The sequence below is a fragment of the Crocodylus siamensis genome, chromosome 3, assembly GCF_052110815.1.
Source record: "Crocodylus siamensis isolate JL-2025a chromosome 3, ASM5211081v1, whole genome shotgun sequence".
NCBI classification, from domain to species: Eukaryota; Metazoa; Chordata; order Crocodylia; family Crocodylidae; genus Crocodylus; species Crocodylus siamensis.
Window position 1 is genome coordinate 248,009,773 of NC_143397.1, and position 19,110 is coordinate 248,028,882.

A 19,110-nucleotide genomic window follows, 5' to 3' on the forward strand; every position below is an offset into this window, starting at 1 on the left:
TGGTCGAGCGTCCGCAGCCCCCTCACCAGGTCGTCACCCGTGGCCAGCACCAGGTCCAACAATGCATCTCCCCAAAGTGGAAATGGTGAAACAAACTGAACATCTGTCTCAGCATTGTCCAAACATTTCATTCAATCCCAAATATTGTTTTCTCTGTGTAGGTAAGGGAAATGAGAAAACAAAACTAAACTTATTCTGGGTCGTTCTGATGTGAATTTATATTTATGTATTTATTTTCAGTTTGGAAGATAAGCCCTAAGATCAATTACTTGTGCAGCCCTCTGGGTAGAACACATTTATTCCCTCTTACGCCACAGTGTCTGAGCATCTCCCAGCTCTCAATGTGTTTAGCTTCTCTTGATGGTAAGGAGGTATGATCCCTATTTTATAAGTGAGGAATTGAGGCACAGATGATATTCCTTTGTTTTAAAACTAGAAAAATGAAGCTGCGCCTCATGAGTCCCAGGCTGGTGTGACTTATTCAATAGTTTATCCTTCCCCAAGGGTCAAACAAGCTGAGATAATTCCACACAGCTAAACCTTCTCCACAGGGAGATGGCATTTGAACTCCATGTGCATAAAAGCAAGCCAGCTGCCCTGCCCCTTTGAGGAAAGGTTAAAGAGGAATTCTCATTTATATTGGTTCAAAGCAAGAATATTTTGGCTCGCTGTTATTTGCTTCCATTTTTTTTTATAGGGGATCCATTCATTATTCACAGAACGGGCAATATTTAATATTTATAGCTCTGATAGAAGTAATTGAGATGAAAAGCAAAAATTTAATTGGATCCCATACTGGGTTTGAATTCTCTTGATAGGCCCATTACAGCAGCACTGGCATTGTCCCTAAAGCGTTCTGGTGCATTGCCACATGAAGAGGAAAGAGAACAAAATCAACACCCCTTTTGCTTACTAAAAAAAGAGCAGGGTGGGGGGTGGAGGGCGGCAGGAGTATTGTCTATAGGTAGGATGTGTTTTATTATGAGGTTATTGGCCGGAAACAAAGCTTGGCAAACTCTCCCATCCCCAGTCATTACTGCCTAATTAAAATTTGGAGACGAGTGCTTCATCACAGCCCAAGGAGAGTGCAACAGTCAGAGTGCAGCAGAAGCTTATACAAGTTTAGTTCTTTTAGTCACTTGTATGAAAGTACAGGGCAGTTTAGCTAGATCCTACCCAATATGCTCCGGTCAGGCTGCTTTACCTCAGTCTGTTATGCCATTAGCAAGGAAGCAAGTTACCATCCTGAAGATAACACAATTTTCCTGTGTTGCAAAGGGTTGTGCACTGTCAGCTGCTGGACTCCAGCATAAGTCATGTCATTCGGGCAGTGATCGAGTGTGTCAGGCTCCTGTGATGCTCTGAAGAATGCTTAAACACTGAGTACTTAGGATGTGGAGCACATCCAAGTGCCATGTCACCTCCTGTTCCCAGCAAAGCTTTCAAGCCCGCTCCAGAATGGCACATTTTCAGGCACAGGTAGTTAATAAATCCCAACAGTTGACACTTATTGATTGGAGCTCCTGAAAAAATTGATCAGTTGCTCTCTGGTGCTGGTAAGTTATTAAAATAATAATCTGGGAGGAAATCAGTGTCACGGTAGTGAGGCTTCATGTTCCACCAGTGACAGAAAGGACCTGGGGATAGGACAGGCTGAAACTGTGGAAAATTGGGTTTTCAACCAAATAAACTTTCACAGAAAATTCTTATCTGTCTGATTTGCCATGCAAAATCTCCAGAGTGTGTGTGGTGTGTGTGTGTGCATGCGTGTGTTGGGGAAGGGTGAGGGGAGAAAGAGAGGGAGGAGACTTTGCTTGTTTGTGACCCTCTTCCCTTCCCCCCCCCAGTATCCATGATAACTATTTTCCACTCTAATTTTCAGGGGGGGGTTAAGATGGAAAACAGTTTTCCAACCACCTTGAGACTCGGGGAATCGGAGCACTGCTCTAAACCTTGTCATGGGTCCACCCCGTTTCTTCTCCATTCTGCAAATGGAGATGGCAATGCTCTCTGCTCACCTCTGAGCTATAGAAAGTGTTGAGAAAATGCAATGTATTACTGCAAAACAGAAGGCCACATGTAGGACAGTTTCAAATCCTTGCCTGGTTTTTATTACCAACCTCGACATCAGTAGGCCTTGCTCAAAAACTGACTGGGATGGAAAACCTGGAAAGTGGGGTTCCTTCTGATCAGGGATGAGCTCAGTAAACTTAAGGCTTGACCTTTTAAAGATAAAGGCCCTCAGCCCCTCATTTTTGAGGATCTGACCCTGTACCTGTAGCTCAGGGCTTGATGTGTGCAACTGAAACCCCCTCCTCACCCCCCCATGGATCTGAAATTGTTTTTAAGGTCTGCTCTTAAATTTCTGGCAGCACTACCTACCACTTGCCTGCCAGAGCAGGCACACACACACACACACACACACACACACTCACAGAGGCCCTTTCAGTGATGAAGTGCCCACTGGGAAGGGACCAGCTGTTGAAGAGACTGCAGCAGCTGGCAGAAGGATTTAAGGGGTCTACATGTGCTTTCTGATGGCTGCCAGGCACCCAGCAGAAGCCGCACATGGCTTACGAGCAGCAGTGTAACTCTGCTGGCTGCGCGCAGGGTCCTGCAGCCACAGATGATCTCTGAGTACGAGCACACACAAACCCTCACTGCAGAACCATGAATGGGGAGAACAAACAGAAATCCCCTCCTACCACTCCCAGTACATGCACATGCACACACACATGCACACGTGCACATGCACACACATGCACACCCACACACTTACCCATGTGCATACATGCTGAGTTGGTGCAGGTGCTAAGGCATACAGTTAACAGTCCAGAGGTGGCAAGTTTGAGGCTGTAGCAGAAGTGCTTATGGAGCAGCCACGTTGGAGTCCAAAGAACCTGCAAATTCTGCTAAATACCTTGTTGCGAAGGCATGAAAAAGGAAAGGGAAGAACGTGTGTGTATGCACACACACCCGGAACAAAAATGTTCTGTGTAGGCTAGGGCCAGCACTCAAAAAAAACAGCAATGACTTTTTACAATAGTGAGTGCTCCTGGGCGCACCCTGATAGCAACCTGCACTGAACTAGCATCCACTGAGGTGGATTTAAGCTACCTGTTTCTGGAAAATCCCTTGTACCTTAGGATGTGGACAGCCATTTTCCCCTCTTTTATCTCCCTTCCTTTCCATGTTTCCAGAGTGTGACCCTCAAGAACAGCAGGACCAGAAATGATCGGGACTCGCCACTTGTTTGCTTGTGGGGGACAGGAGGGGCTCTGAGACCCACCATCTTGGTAAACCACTGGAGGTGTTTTCTTTGCACAGCCTTAGCAAGAGTTGAAAATCAGCTCAGAAGGAAACACCCCAGCATTCAGCCGTACTGACACATTTCCACTCATGTCTTCACTTCTCTGCCCCAGACTGATTGCACAGCACAGAGTGCAGGGCATGAATTGGGGCCTGCTGGGCCGGTGTAGGCTACTGCTGTTGGGACCCAGACAGGAATGGAGAGAAGATTTCTAGGTTTCCATAGCTCCAGTCCTGCGACCGTAGCCGTTAGGTGCTGAGAGCGCTCAGCATCTCCCCTCCTCCTGCCTTGGATGAAGTTCCCTGGAACAATGCTATGCTTATTATAAGCCAGCTGTGCAGCTCTATTAAATGTTGTCCTTTCTTTTCATGATTTGCAGGGACTTTTTCAAATTTCTTAGGCTCTGCCAGGTAGAACGTCATAGGCTTCTACTTACATCACTTCAAGTTCATAGCTGTGAACTGGGTCTCCATCCGAGCGGCTTGTTAATCTTTATCATCTCGAGGCCGCCCCAGCGGCACATGAAATGGTAGATCACATGGCCACTGACCAGCTGCCGCTGAACGGCTGTATAAAGCGGTGTCTGTTCATGTTCTCTACATTTTTTCACCAATTCCCTTTTCTGCACCATTACTGAATGAGCAGAATTAAGAGGCAGTTTTTAAAAGTGCTCCAGTGCTCAGCCCTGGTGCGTTTTAGAAATAATTTCCATTTCTAAATGAGGTTGAGAAATCAACAACTCTCGCTTGTGCCGGGTGAAAATTTCTCTCCCCCCCGCAGATTCTCACCAGGAATTGGAATGGATGGATTACATTAAAACGTTTGCAAACTAACTTGGAGCATTTTGCAGTTGCAACTCTGGGGCACAAACACTGCAGGCGAAATGAAAGAAGTTGGATTATTTTGAGTGATTGGTGTGACTCTCCAAGCATTTCACAGAAAGATAGAGATTAGCAGCTCATCTCCCTGCTAGCGCGGCATTACGTTCCTTGTGTTCTGCCCCATTTTAAATGCTCAGTGCTCTGTGGAGAAGTCCATACTTCAGACTAATAGATTTCACTGTCGAGCTATTTTTCTTACTCTCATCCTATTTCTATTATGGTAGTTAGGCCCATTTGCATCACAAGATACTTCATCATACTTCAGAGCAGCTGACAGAGAGGGTGGAAACATTTCCGTGTGGGCTCCATATGCCACATAGCATGAAGGGCACCAAGCAAGCAAATATACTTCATCGTATCATCCCATCCTCGTTACTTGTAGCTTTTACTAACATGGTATCCTGCTGTCATTTCTTAGCTCTCTTGAACCTGTACTTAAATGAATCCGTGCAAACTTGGATGATTAATGGTGCAAATCCAGAGAAGCTCAACAACCAGATGCTTTCTTTATGGTGAAAACGAGCCCACATTTCAGTTACGCTAAACCAGATAGAGAAGGAGGGAGGTTTTTACTTGCCTGCTCTACAACACAAATCTTTCACAGATTGCAGTCCAGGTCCACAGTACCCATTTTTTCTTCCATTCTGGCTAAGTACAGACAGTCAAAAAGCCTGAGGCTGAATCAATTCAATCTTCACAGGTTAGTCTAAACTGCATGGACTGAATCAGGATGCTAGTGAACAAACATTCACTTTTGGTTCTGGAAATGCAGCCACATGCCGGCAGCGGCCCAAGCCAGAAGCTGGGGGGCGCTAGAGCATGCCTCCCTGCTCAGCTGAAGCAGACAGCTTGGGCCAAGGGTAGCCTGCCCACCCTGCCAGGAAGGTGGGGGCAGGGTGCAGGGGAGGTGCAAAGCATCCTAGGATGCTGGGGAGCTCTGAGTTAATTTGAATCTGAAGGGGATCTGGAGCAAAAGTTCAATAACTGATTTAGGTTAAATCAATTTAAGTCTGGCTTAAGATAAACCTGGATGGATGTAGTATCCGTTTCAGCCACTTCGAAAGCAGTTTATGTGCACTGATCTCTTATTGTGATACAGATTTGAACCAGTTTCCGACGATTTCCACTGGTTTATGTGTAATTTCTATCCCTAGCCAATATGTAATAAGCCTATCTTTGCTGACCAGTCTTCTCCATCAGGCTTTTACAACATTGCTGCTTTGCAGTTGTGAATATCTGGAATATAGGGTTTTTTTTCATGTTAGCAACTTATGCACTTATTTCAGCTATTTCACATATTTATAACTGAATCTTGCTTTGTTGTCCATCCACATATTACCAACCTTTCTGAGTGCATCTGCATTATCCCTCAGATTTCACTGCCTCTGTGTGTCATGTGCATTCGGCTTAAACCTTCCCCTTTCCAAAGCATTAATTAGTATCTTAATGACTGCCTTAGGTCTTTTTTTTACTATATCCTACTCTTTCACCTAACCCTGAATCCCTGCATTGCTGTTTATCATCATCCTTCATGACGTCCCTTTAAAAAAAAATAGCATTCGTATCCATACTCCTCTCAGACTAAAACCTTTACCTTTTTAGACCTGTTTTAGTTCCTCACTTATATAATAAACTAGCTCTAGCTGACATGGTAAAACACAAAGCTGAAAACATGGCTATGAAAAGTATAGCAGCATACTCTGATACTTCCTGTGCTGCTGTGTCTTTCCGCTGTCCTTTGTGTTGAGTCTTTACTCCCTATTTCTCATGACGATCACAGCAAGATGATCCTCTTCTTTTTCATTGTGCCACTTATTAACCCCATTTGCCTTTCTTATTTTTCTGACTGCTAATCTATCCTATCTCCCAGTGGTTTCAGATAGGGCACTTTGCAATAGAAACAACCCCTCACACACACCGCTGCCCAATTATTTCTGGAGTCACAGCTAACTTTCCATAGTGCCAGAAGCATTTTGGATGAGGACAGAGGACAGATGTTTCACCTGAGAGAGGAAACTCTGAGGGATTTTGCCTGTACAGTGCACTTAAAAGTAGAATGTCTTTGGTGTGGAGTTGGGCAACTTATTTATTTAAAATTTAATTAATTTGCTTATTTTATTAATAGTAAATTCACCCTAAAAAGAAAAGAAGCAGAAGAAGAAGAGTTTATGAATGCAGGGTGAATTCAGTGAATAGTTTTAACTGGGAAGTCAGTGGTGGGGAAAGTCATTAAAAATATCAAAACGTTTTATTTCAGCTTTTGTTTAAATGAAATGTTCTGTTTTCAGAACAGATCTTGTCAATGTTTGTCTTGAAATGCTATTTTTCATGTTAAAATTTGCCCTATATATTAAAAGGGGGGGGGAATTGGGGGGAGTGTTCCAAGGGGTTCAATGCAACAAAAAAATATCTTTTGGGGGTTATTTGGGGGTCAAAATACATCTACTTATGTTGACCCAAAACAACTTGACCTGAATCAAACGTTTTACCCCTGAGTTTTCCTCCTGACTCTTTTATCCAGCTACTGAGCCTGAAAATCGATAATTCGCCCTGTTCTGTGCTGGACTGCTAGAAACTTGGAGAAGGGCGAATACTCAGCAGTCTCCATCCGTACTTACTTTACTGGCTGTTGCTTGTAATAACTTTGCTGCTTTTGCTCTACTCTTTGTGAACATTTGAACTACATTTAAAATACTAGGACAGTTGATAGACAAATACTGTAGGTTTTTTTAAATCCCCGCTGAAATGCTCATGAGTTGTTTTTGTCATCTGAAATGTCAGAACATCCCCTCATCAAAATTCCCTCGCCAGCCGTACCATTTATACTTCAGAAAAATCTGCTTTCACCACTTCTGTTCAGGTGCCCAAGAATAACTTACTGAGGTTCTTTTTTTTTTCCCACCAAGAACCGGGCTGTAATATTGGCTGCGATGAAAATATAGTTCAGGGATATATTTATTTTTTGGCTCTGGCCGTGATTCTATAGCTGAAAACTTGTGATTGACTGTGAATATTTTCACAACGGAAGAGTTAATTAATTACAGTGAAGAATCTTCTGATGCCTACATTTTCTAAGATCTTGTTTTTTCTTGTTTTCTCAGTTGCTCTGGGCCTGATTCAACAAGGCTTTCACTGGGCCAGATCCTCTGCCAACTTTATTCATCTGAGCATTGACTTACATTGCCAGGAGACCCACTGATGGAGTCTTCACTTCCTGCATGCTGTATGTGATTGCTTCATGGGAACTGTTAAGTAACTGTTAAGTTAACTGTTAAGTATGGAAGAGAAGGGCAGATGGAAGCAGGGTTGATGGGCTTCTACCACACTGCCTCAATAAGGGAAGTATTTTTGTCCTTTTCTGAAGCTCAAGAGGCAGTCAGACAGAGACTGCACATCTCCTCTGTGAGGGATCATTCTTGTTACCTTCTTGTCTTCCACATATCTCCTCAGTTCATACCCATCCACTGCACTCGAGCATTGTATTGGGTATACCTTTTCTACAGGGGAAGCAGGAGAGTTGTCACTATTAGACGGCAATAAAAAAGCAGAAGCAGAATACTTTCAGAAGTATTCTGAAAGAGAAGGAGTTGCTATAAATTGAGCCACCAGGGTTTTGAACTTGAAATGAATTTATGTTCTGGAAAGGTCTTCTTTCTGGTGGCGACACCATTAGGTTCTAGCATGGCGTTGTCTCATTAATGCTGGAGCAAATCTGCCAGATTTAACAAGTAAAAATATACGTTGTCTTCCTGCCAGTCCCACAAATTCTGCTCCTATTTCTCCTATGTTCCCTGTCTTTGGGTTATCTAATTTATGAACACAAATTCTTTTCTCTGCTGATGACTTGCATCCTAAAGTAATCTTCAAGTTAGGATTCCAACTGACAATGATCAAGAAGAAAACCAGCTTCTTCTCCCAAGCTAGGGACAGACATTCAAAAAGCCTGAGCAGGAATTGATTCAATCTTTGCAGATTAGTCTAACCTGCCTGCAAAGATTGAGCCAAAACCGATTCAATCTTTGCAGGTTAATCTAACCTGCCTAGGTTGAAACAGTTTGCAACTTTACAGACATTCCCCCTTGAATGAGGAAATTCAGGCTTATGCCTGCACTGGCTCAGGTTAGAAGCAGTGGGGCACTGAAGCAGCCCTCCCTTCCCTTGAACAGTGCTGAGCTGAGGTGGGGTATGGCCAGGACCCAGCAGAATGCTCTAATTAGACAGGGGTGTAAGCGCCCACCCTTCCTGCACTATCCTAGGCTTTTCTCCACTCACTGCTCAAGGGGTGAGAGTGTTGCCAGATCCCAGCCCTGGCTAACACTCTGAGGCAAAGGGTGGGGGAGGGGGTGGAGGGCATGCGTCTGTTCATGATATTGAGCTTTTAAATCTCCCTCTCCCTGCTTCTTCATATTGTCTACAAACCTGACAAGTGAAGGAGCCAGCAGGGGACTGATAACCACATTTATCAGCCCATCAATAAAACAAAAGCCTCTTTCATTAGTTCAGGCTCTTGTTAAACAGCTTTTTCCAAGGCTGGACAGTACCAGCTGATCTGCTGATTAGCTCCAGAAAGCCCTAAGCAGACACTGCCTCTCCCAATGAAATTCGATACACGCACGCAGACATCTCTCAGCATTAGCTAGCATACTGCATGCATAGGGTCCGTGGGGCTAGGGTACTTGCTGTGGGACATGGGAGAGAGGGAGGACCCTCCTTGAGCAGTGAGCAGCTGGGGGGGGGGGAAGGGCAGGAGGAAGCCAGGCAGACCCTGCTGTGAATGCAGTACCCAGAATGCCCCTTCTTGGCATGAAGTAAATGCAGATGGGTGTGGGCAAAAGGGAACTTGTGACCTATAAATCCTTGGGGAGAAAGAATTTAAAATACTCACTATACAAAAAGAAAGACGCGAACACAAAACTCCCCAAATGATTTCTGTGCTTCCCTGCTCTTGTAAAAAAACGACATTTTGGGGAGGAAGTTGGCTTAAATCCCCCACTAGGTAAGATCAAAAGGTTGATAGGAAGCATCTGTAAGAGGAAACCTGGAATACAACTGCTCTTTCTGTTCAGCCTGAGTACGTGACCCTTACCGCACAGTGTTGTTTTCATACCCTCCTGTGACAGTCGTCTCCTTTTCATCCTTTGTAACCTGGAGGATGTATTAGATAAATGCTGCGCTGTTCTTCCTACAACTGATTGACTTGAACTGTTCTGGCATGGAAAGGTTTGCTTCTGGAGTGGCGTGAGCTTCGACTAGAGGAGGTCTGTGAGCTGCATGAACATGTAATACAGGGGACAGCCCAGGCGCTGCTTCAAACCAGGAGGTTTTGGGACTCTCAGCTCCCTCCTTATATCCTTCTGGCTCCCGGACAATGTCCCTTTCAACTTAGTCCCTGCCTATCTTCTGCATGGCAGGGGGAGTTTAGCTCCATTTTCTGTCTTATGGCCAGACACTAGTTCCTGTATGTCGGCATGCAAAGCAGTTTCTTTTTCCTTCCTACTCCCTTACAAGAGTGCATGGTCCAGATTACAGCCTGGGGTTTCTATTCTAGATCAGATCTCCCTAAGCAAGATGTTGGATAGGCATTGTGAGGGAGGGGGCAGAATTGGGGGAGCAGCGATGGGAACAGGAGCTAGGAACAGGAGGTGAGAAATTGCTAGAAAACGCTGCCCTCCAGACCCTGGAGTCTCAGCTCTCTATATTCCTCTGCTCTCAGCAAATAGGTGTGAACCCATCCCCAGCAAAGACTGTATCTCACCCCTCTCTAGCACCTGGCCCACATAAAGGGGAGCAAACTACTACTGCTACTAGTCATTGCAGCCACTCGAGGTACAGTGGTCTGGACGGTGGATCTAAATGCTACTATTCTGCTAGTGACCCAATTTACAATCATTATGATTCTGCATGACAGCAAGTGGAATACATTTTCCTTTGTTCTAATTTACTTAAAGGAAATGGCATTTTTGAAAAGATCATAAGATTTGCAAAGCCGACTACTCAAACGTCAGTTGCCAAACTGAAAGGTGGGTGTAAAAGGAGTTCTGTGTAACAGATTGTTCAGGTAGCGAAGCATTTTCCCTATAACTTGATTTTTTTATTGTGGTTTGGTGTGCTTAGAAACTTGCGTTCGAGTTTTGGATGGAGCTCACTGTTGGCAAGAGGCAGCTATAGAATTGGAGAAGGGTGAAATGGAAAAAGGCTTCTTTGGTCATCTGCTCCTTCTCATTGCCAGTACAGGATTATTCTTTATTATCGAGTATGTGCTCGTGGTTTGTCCAGCTTGGTTTCCTATGCGCCAAGCAATGGGCTTTCACAATTCCTCCTGGGAGGTTATTATTCAGGCTAATAAAGCTGTTAAATTAACTTAAAAACTGAGGCTGCTCTATTCTGTATAATTAAGTCCTTGCTGATGGTAACGTGCCCAAAGGCTGAGGCAGTAGGATTTTTAATTTTTATCAATCTGGGGTCTTTTTTAATGTGCTTCAAAGAAGCAGCATGCAAGGAGCCAGGAACTGCTGGGCACTGGCATTTGACAGACTGTAGACATCAGCTTGGCCATCACTCAGGGCATCTGCAGTGGCGGGCTGGCATGATGGCACATTTAGGGCACAGCTGATCTCCAGCTTTGTGCTGATGACACAAGTGCACCCTTGCTTAGGAACGCACAATAGTGGTGCAGTAGCCAAGTCATTCATGCCTGTTCAAATCTCGACTCAGTGATCAGAGGAGTTAGTACCTAAGGGCTGTTTAGGCTCCAGGACGTGTCTGATGGGCTCAGTTAGCATCTGTTCAGCCAGGGCAGTGCACACGGCCGAATTCAGAGACTGAGCAAATTGGGCTGTGTCCATGAAGATGCCCCTATATCCTTCATTCCCCTCTCACAAGCAGTTTCCCAGGCCCCTTTATTTCAAGGAGCCCCTCAACCCTCAGTCCTCCCCACCGCCCTTCACCAATGCCTCTTTGTAGTCTCCATGCCAGGGTCTCTCTTCCCCTCCCCAGTGCCCTTGTTTTTCCCTTTCCCATCTCCCCCCACACTCTGAAGTCCCTGCTTCAGCCCACACACCCACTTCCCTTCTTCCTCGGTCCCTAATGCCTTCATCACTGACACTTCCCTATACCCCCTTTCCCTTGTGGGTCCCTGCTTCCCCCACCTCCACCTCCTGTTCCCCTGCTTTTCCTCCCCGGCACAACTTCTGCCCCAGGTTTGCACTTCTCCCTCTTCAAACCTTTCCTCTGTTAACATCCAGGCTAAAGTCTTTGCCCCCAGTAAGCAAAGCTGCCGCCTGCGATATGCCTAAGGAATAACAGAGAGATTTTTCTGCCTGCAGCACCAAGCTGCCCAGAGACTCTCATTTTTCCCGGGAATTCAACTTTTCTGTGTTTTTCACTGAGCCACAATCAGTCTGGCTGTGCAGGCCAATGCTAGAATTTCCCCTCAAATTCTGGAGCTGACCAGCTGCAGAGTCCCAAAGTTACTGCTTCCCAGCTGAGCATAAACACTGTTAAATGCTCCATGTGGCCAGCAGTGCGGTAGACCCACAGAGTGTGTAACTGGGAACATTTTTAAAGGTATTAAAAGAAATCAATGGTCTCAATGTCTGTTTTTCTCCTATTAGGGGCTATTCTGCCATGGTGCCTCCACTCTTGCCCATTACTGTCCTTACCAGGGGGTGCGTGCATGTGTTAATATATCTATGGACTATTTTTCCTCAGATTTAACTGTGTAGCACATTTACTCCATTGGACACAACAGACACAAGCAGCTGTCCCAAACTGTCCCCAGTGTGGTGATGAGGAAGCTTGTTTGCACTGGCTGCCTTGAGATAAAACTAACTAAAGGAGCAGACCCATGACACTGAGATAACTTACTCCTGTGTATTGTTACTCCTTAATTTCCAAGAGGTGACTGTGTTCTGGAGCAGACTGACTTACACTGGTATTGGGAGATACATCATACGCCTGTTCCACACTTACCCTGGAATAAAGTCAAATTACTCCAGAGTAAACGTGTTGTGTGTCCACACTGCATGTTACTGTTTGGTTGTGAGACCCTATATATCCTCTAGATATTAATAGTAAACAATCAGCATTGCCCAGCTTGTCAACTTAAGGTTGCACTTCAGCCATTAATTGTCCTTTCAGAATATTATGGGAGATCACATCCATCCTGCTGTCCAGTTGAAGTTACCACAGCGGTGAACTAGGGACAGATTTACCACTAGTGTTTGTAGCTGCAGCAACAATGAAACCGCTCGTCTTTTGGGGCAGTTAAACAGATATGTTGTTTCCACCCTGAGGATCATCTCTAACTAGACAGTGGGTGTGAATTTTTAATGAGTCACCTACTAGATTGACTAGATTGGATTCTGTCTCAATGGTCAACATGGGAATGGTAGGTCTTGGGCAGGCTCCACTCCTCTATACTCTTGCATAGGTGTACACATCAACGGTCTTGGTGTGATGGTTGTAGGACTCCATACAAGCAGATTCATCAGGCACCTGATTTAAACCTCTTATGTACACACCGTGCTCCATGGGATCATTGGTTGCCTACTGCTATCTTGACCTAAGTACAATTATGTTTGTTTTCTCTATTAGCTGTCCTATGTTACAGTAGCTAATAGCTCTTCTATATTAGCTGCATAACATGCTTATGGGACTGTATGTACTTAAGTTCTGTAATATTAGGGAAAAAAATACCTAACCATGAAGTATGTTAGGCTGGAGAATTTTATACAGACCTTTCTGATGTCAATCCATCACTAGTTAATACACCAAAAGTAATATTAAAACACTAGCTATATATTCAGTGCAGTAGATCAAGTGCCTATTGAATTAAATAAATCAAATGGAAAGGAGAATAGTACATGAAACATGAGCCTGTGGTCTGAGCACTGTGAACTCCAGAGTGATTGTTTATACATGTCTACTTCAAATGTGCATGTAAATAAGACAGAGTTCTTGCACTGATATATAGCATGATATCCTGACATTTAACACTTTGCAGGGGGGGGTTGAAGTCGATTAAATGGAAGCTTTAGAGCAACATAAACCTGAAGGCAAGCCCAACTTCTATTTCACCTCTAAGCCACCAGGCACTTAAAGAGGACCTGTCCCACCCTGCACAGTAGCAAACATCCTTCTAAGGCATCTCGATCCCTTTTGTGCCTCCACTCCCACCTGAAACTCTCTCTCCATGACTAGACTTGGCTTGCTACACATGCTCCAATGTGATCCACTACAGCCAGCTAGACAGCTAACTCCACTTACCTCTGTTGTGATCTTGTTCTACATGGGAAAGTTCATAGGCTCTGCAGAAGTCTCCATGTTCCTGGGCAGGAAAGGCTTGTGCGGTACGACTGCTTGGTGCTGACATTAAACACGATGATGGCATGAATTCTCAGTCCACACATGGATTCTCCCCACACGTAGGAGATGTGAGCTCAATCCTCCTCATTCTCAGGAGATTGCTGTAAATTAGCTCAGGCCATAGGTTAAATGATGGTCTGCTATGGCCCACAATATAAAGAGGAGGCATTGGGAGCTTTCTAGTGCCCTAGCACCTGTCTGCCTCTGAATCGAGCTGGGTCATTCCAGTCCATGGTCTGAAAAGGTTGCCAACCTAGGCTAATACCGGAGAATACTAAGCTTGAAAAGGACTCAAGGGTCCTCTAGTCTAATCCCCAGTCAGTATATGGTACCTTTCTGCCAAAAGTTTTTGGGTCTTTTTGCAGAGTCTAAGCACTTTCCTGGATGGGACAGGATCACAGCAAGGCAAAAGTAGAAACAGATGCTTAGGTGGATGGATTGGATCACTTCCCAGCGTGTGCAGGAAGCCAAGTCTAATCATGTACCGAACATCCACACTGAAGTCAAACAGTTTAAGCCATCGACCTTTCCTCAACACTTCCTTTTGGTTAGTTTAGGCAGGTCTCTGACTATGAATCCCAGGCTGTGACACATGTATCATATGGAACATGGGTGCCTATTTCAGAGTAATGCGAGCCCAGTCCAATGGGGTGCCTCAAAGTTAGGTATTGCAAAATTCAATATTCTGTCTGCTCAGCCCCAGCTGTTGAATCTAGCACCCCTGTTGAAAAATCTTAGCCATATCTATGCGACTTAAAACCGCTGAACTAAAAGCTTTTTTAAGTACAAAAAAACTGAAGGCTTAGTACTGGGCCAGATTCTCAGAAATATTGCAGAGCACATACAGAGGTGCACAGGACTTTATGAATAGTTCTCAGAGCAACCCAAGGCTTTGTCAGTAATTTGACGCTAGTCTTTAAAGAACCCTGAGGCTCTTTTATATGACTTGCACATTTTGTACTTCATTTCAGGTTCTTTGGCTAAGTAGAGAAGCACATTTGCACAGCATGTCTATAGTACTTCCATTTAGGACAGGAGACAGAGCAGTGAAAGAAATTGAGGATGAATGGAAATTGTATCTTGGTAAAGGTCTTGGTAAGTTCTGTCTCTATATAATTTTACATATGTAATATTGTAATATATATATATATGTATTCCCTGGGTACATTTCATGCTGAAAGAATGGGAAGGTCTTCATTTTTTAAAAGCAATGAGGATATTTTAGTGTGCAGGCAAAATATGGACTAGATTTACTCAGTTTGTTCCAAAACCTATCAAAGGCAATAGGCATCTTTTGACAGACTTTGAATCAGACCTCATCTAAACTAATGATGACCCAGAGCTCCTCATCTAATGATAAATAAAAGGTATCCAGAATGCTAGGATTTTTCAATAAACCATTCAAGAGCATTGAGGCCAGTTACAAAGTGACAATGGGCAAGACAGTGTTCAAGAGTTTGGTAGAAAAGCATATAAAGATACGCAGAAGGATGAAAAGGAAACAAATGCATCTGTTAAACGTGGCCTAATTAGATGGAATACAAAATGGACTGGCAAGAATTTGATAGGCAGATTTTATTCGTGTAGATTTATAAAGCTGCCATATGCAAATGCAAAAGAAAGAAAAGCATATAACAAGTCTTTCTACAGCATTCACAAGTTAAAAACAAATGTAGAATCCGTAATCCAATTTTGGATTAAAAGCTGTGACACTGAGAAGATCCTCATGTTCAGGGCAAGTGCAGAACTGTAAGGAAACTCCTTTGGTTATTAATGAACAAACTCTTGAACAATGGGGTGCCGAGACAAATTTGGGAATGGCGTAGATCCTACTTATGAGATATCTGAAGGAATAAATTGATGCTATTGTTTTACCAGTTGCTAGTGTCATGGTACAAGGATTGAAAAATAATTTCCCAAATGGAAACGGTGCATAATTGATAGGGTAATAATGGGAGGTTTAATTACCTAGGCCTACACTGAGTTACTTTCACAGAAGGCAATGAAATTACTGCTGTGTTTTGTAAATCCAGCCTGGGATTGCTGCTTAATTTTCTGTGCTTATTAATAAACCAGGAGGGGGATGAGAAAGGGAAAACACAGTGACAAATACGGTTTCTGTTTGTGATAACCTAGCCTTGCCTCACAGGTGAAGTGTCAAAGCTGATACACAAAAGATTGACCCAAAAAGACAGAAAGACTTACTCAAACAGGTTTAAAAAATGTTTTGTAAATGATAACAGAGGATGTGGATACAAGGCCATGGGCCTGGATGCATAATGAAGTAGGTGCAGTCTGGTCTTTAGTACGAGAAGCCCCCATTGCCCAGGAAAGTCCATTCACTCAGGTGTGTTTGAATTTTGGGGCAGCAACTAAAAGCATTCCTAAAAATTATTCCATTCAAGAGGCAATTGCAGGAACATTTGGATTGGAAGGAGCCACTTGGTTTATGAAGTCCAGTGTGCTGCAATCACAGCATCAACAAGAACATCTATTGTACCATCCCCACCACACACACAGCAAAAAGCAACGCATCTCCTAACACGCTCTAACAAAACATGGGATGTTTGGCGAAAATAAAAGAGAATTCCTCAGACTCTAAATGTCCTATCTGGAGAGATTTCAGATACAGAAACCAAAACAATCACAGGATCACATAGACCTGAAAGGGACCTCAGGAGATCATCCAATCCAACCACCTGCTTACAGCAGGATCACCCTTGTCTAAACCATCTCATTCAAGTGTTTGTGTAATCCAGTCACCAGTGGCACTCAACCAGTAGCCTGCAGACTGGATACAACCCACTGAGCTATGTCATTCAGCCCATGGGACACCCCAGGGGGCTGGAAATTTGGTGTGGTGCGGAGAGGTACCATTGTTAATTACTCCCAGAGCCATGGAAATTAATGATGCCACCGTTCTGTCACTACCCTATTTATGGAACTGTGGGGAACCCCATGGTCCAGATGACATAGTCCCACATGCCAGATTGCACCTCCATGTGGGGTCACACTGAAGGATCTGGCACATGAAGTCACACCAGTGCACTAGATCACACCCATGTGCCAACCTTGCATAGACAGGCCCCACACCACTCATCTGGGCAGCACAGCCAAGAGGTTGAACACCACTGGGGACTGGATTACACAAAGACTTGGATGAAATGGTTTAGACAAGGATGATGCTGCCTTAAGCATGCGGTTGAACTAGAGGTCCTTCCAGACCTATGGGTCCATGATTGTTATGTTGTCTGCAGACGAAGACTCTCCAAAAAGGACATTTAGACATCTTGAATGGCCAGCCCTTGATAAAGACCTCAAGTGCCTGATGGCTATAGAAGTTGAATACAGTTGCCTGTACTCATCTGCTACAGCCATCAGGCACTTGAGGTCTTTATCAAGGGTTGGCCATTCAAGATTTCACAGACATTTCTCACTTAGCGCTCTTAATTGGTTCCCGAAAAAATAAGCATTAAGCGGAAATAGCATTAAATGAAACCAAAAGTTTTTGATGAACCAAGATGGTGATCATGAGCATTATAATGAAACTCATTGAGTGCTAAGTGGAATCAGGTACCAATGTAAAACAAGAGTTGTAGCAAAATAGCGCTAAGCGAAACAGTGTTAAGCGGGGATTGCCTGTACTGCCATTTAATTGTTACAAGAGGTTCCCTTCCCTCCCCCTGGTAATTTGTCATTTTTAGACAACATAGCTGTATATTCTGCCAAAGACTATAATTTGCAATACATAATAAAATAAGTTTTTTATTAGTGCATGTAAAACGTGTATCCTGATTCATCAGGCTCATAATTGGTACCATTCAGTTACCCTGAAACAAACAAGGCTTTCTAACTCCTAAGACTCCTGCTGGGTTATAACACAACCAACACATGTTCTCCTAAATATTCTGCAATAATTAGTTGTTTTAGGATGGCTAGAGAGACAAAACTACAATGCAAAAAGAGTTATACACTAAGCAACCACTTTTCCAGTCCAAGACTAACATTTAGGTGTCATTAAGCTCTTGAGTCCCCTGCTCTTTTCCTGTCTACTGCTTATGGCACCTAACTTGTTTCATGTCATGTACTGGAGCTTGACTGGATGCTGTGACTTCCACTAGGTTCAAGGGTGCCTCAGAGTCAAACATTATGACACCTACATCCCTTTATAGACTCAGCATGGAGTGACTGAGGGGCATTTGAAAATTTTACCCCCAGATGTTTTTGCCTATATGTGCTTACGTGTATTTGTATCTTACTTTGACGAGTTGGGATATTTAGTTCACGGCCAGTTAATTCAATCCAACTGAGAGCAATCACTGAGTTGCACAAACCTAATGAGGTAACCTCATGGAGGTTTAAATACATCCATAATTCTTTAATTTTCATCCAACAGAGAGCCTTCACTCACGGATGAGATAAAAAGCAAACTCGACTAACACAAGGGTTACTAGGAAATCTCTGAACCTGAACCTGTTGTTATGGTGCCTTTATACTGACTGGACTCTATTGATAGTCACCCAGTTACACAACTCAGACCTGCTCCAAGGTTACATCCTACCTCCATAATTTTATCAGTGACACTAAAGTCCCTCAGACAGGTAAAATTTTCAAATACCCCTCAGTCACTTCATGCTAAATCTAAACAGGGATGTAGGGGTCAAAGGGCATATGTACACGTTCCTTAATGTGCCATAATTATGGTGAATTAAGTAAGTACCTGTTATTAAAGAGCACCGCTGAACATTAATGCAGATTAATGCTTTTTAAGTGATGTTAATGCGCATCAGACTAAATCTACTGTGCATTAGCACATTAGCATGGTTTTTGCCAGCCACGCTAATGCGCAGTACAATTAGTCTCCTGAACATTAAGCAGATGTCTTGTGTACATGCATCCAAAATGTTTAACTTGGAGGCACCCTAGAACCTACCAGAAGTCACAGCATCAAGTCAAGCTCCAGTACACTACACAAGGCAAGTTAGGCACTATAAACAGGAGCCAGCATGGTTGATGGGGAGCCACTGAAGCTAGACAATAGGAAATGCAGAGAGGAGAGATGAGGGTTAAGTCCCACACCTCAGCAGTAGCTGAGGGTTTAACTCTGGGCCATCTGGAGGCCTGTCATCTCAGTGCTTAGGGTGCTGGCCATGACTTCCTTCCTGGAGTTGTATCTCTAAGCTAATCCCAATGCCTCTCTTATAAAAAATGAACAAGAAAAGGCCGCTGCCCCACCTCCAGCCTCACCATTATTGCCAAGGGTCTAATGGCTGTGCTGGGAGGCAGAAAACATGCTTTCAAATCTCCCTTCTGATGTGGCCAAAGACATGAACCTAAATCTTCCACATCCTGGAGTGCCCCAACCACCAGACTGCTGAGCTGCTGGTGGGTTCAGACCTCTTAACCTATCCTGCTGGAGCTACTCCACCTTCGAGTAATAATTAGCCACTGTCTCACCAAGGGCAAGAGAGACTGACTAATAGGGCTGTGGAAAATTTCGCTGTCCGTTTTGTTTTGACACTGTTTTGACATTGTTTCAAATCATTTCGAGAT

General features: G+C 43.9%; 1 long non-coding RNA gene across 1 annotated transcript in view; it reads left to right on the forward strand.

Annotated features, from left to right (window-relative positions):
* The window catches only part of LOC149869655 (uncharacterized), a 148,827-nt gene that overhangs the window by 84,242 nt on the left and 45,475 nt on the right, over positions 1–19,110 (forward strand). Inside the window, exons 5-6 of the long non-coding RNA XR_016441126.1 lie at positions 7,293–7,414; positions 14,529–14,652. This is a non-coding gene — a long non-coding RNA (uncharacterized LOC149869655). The remainder of the gene's footprint in view (positions 1–7,292; positions 7,415–14,528; positions 14,653–19,110) is intronic.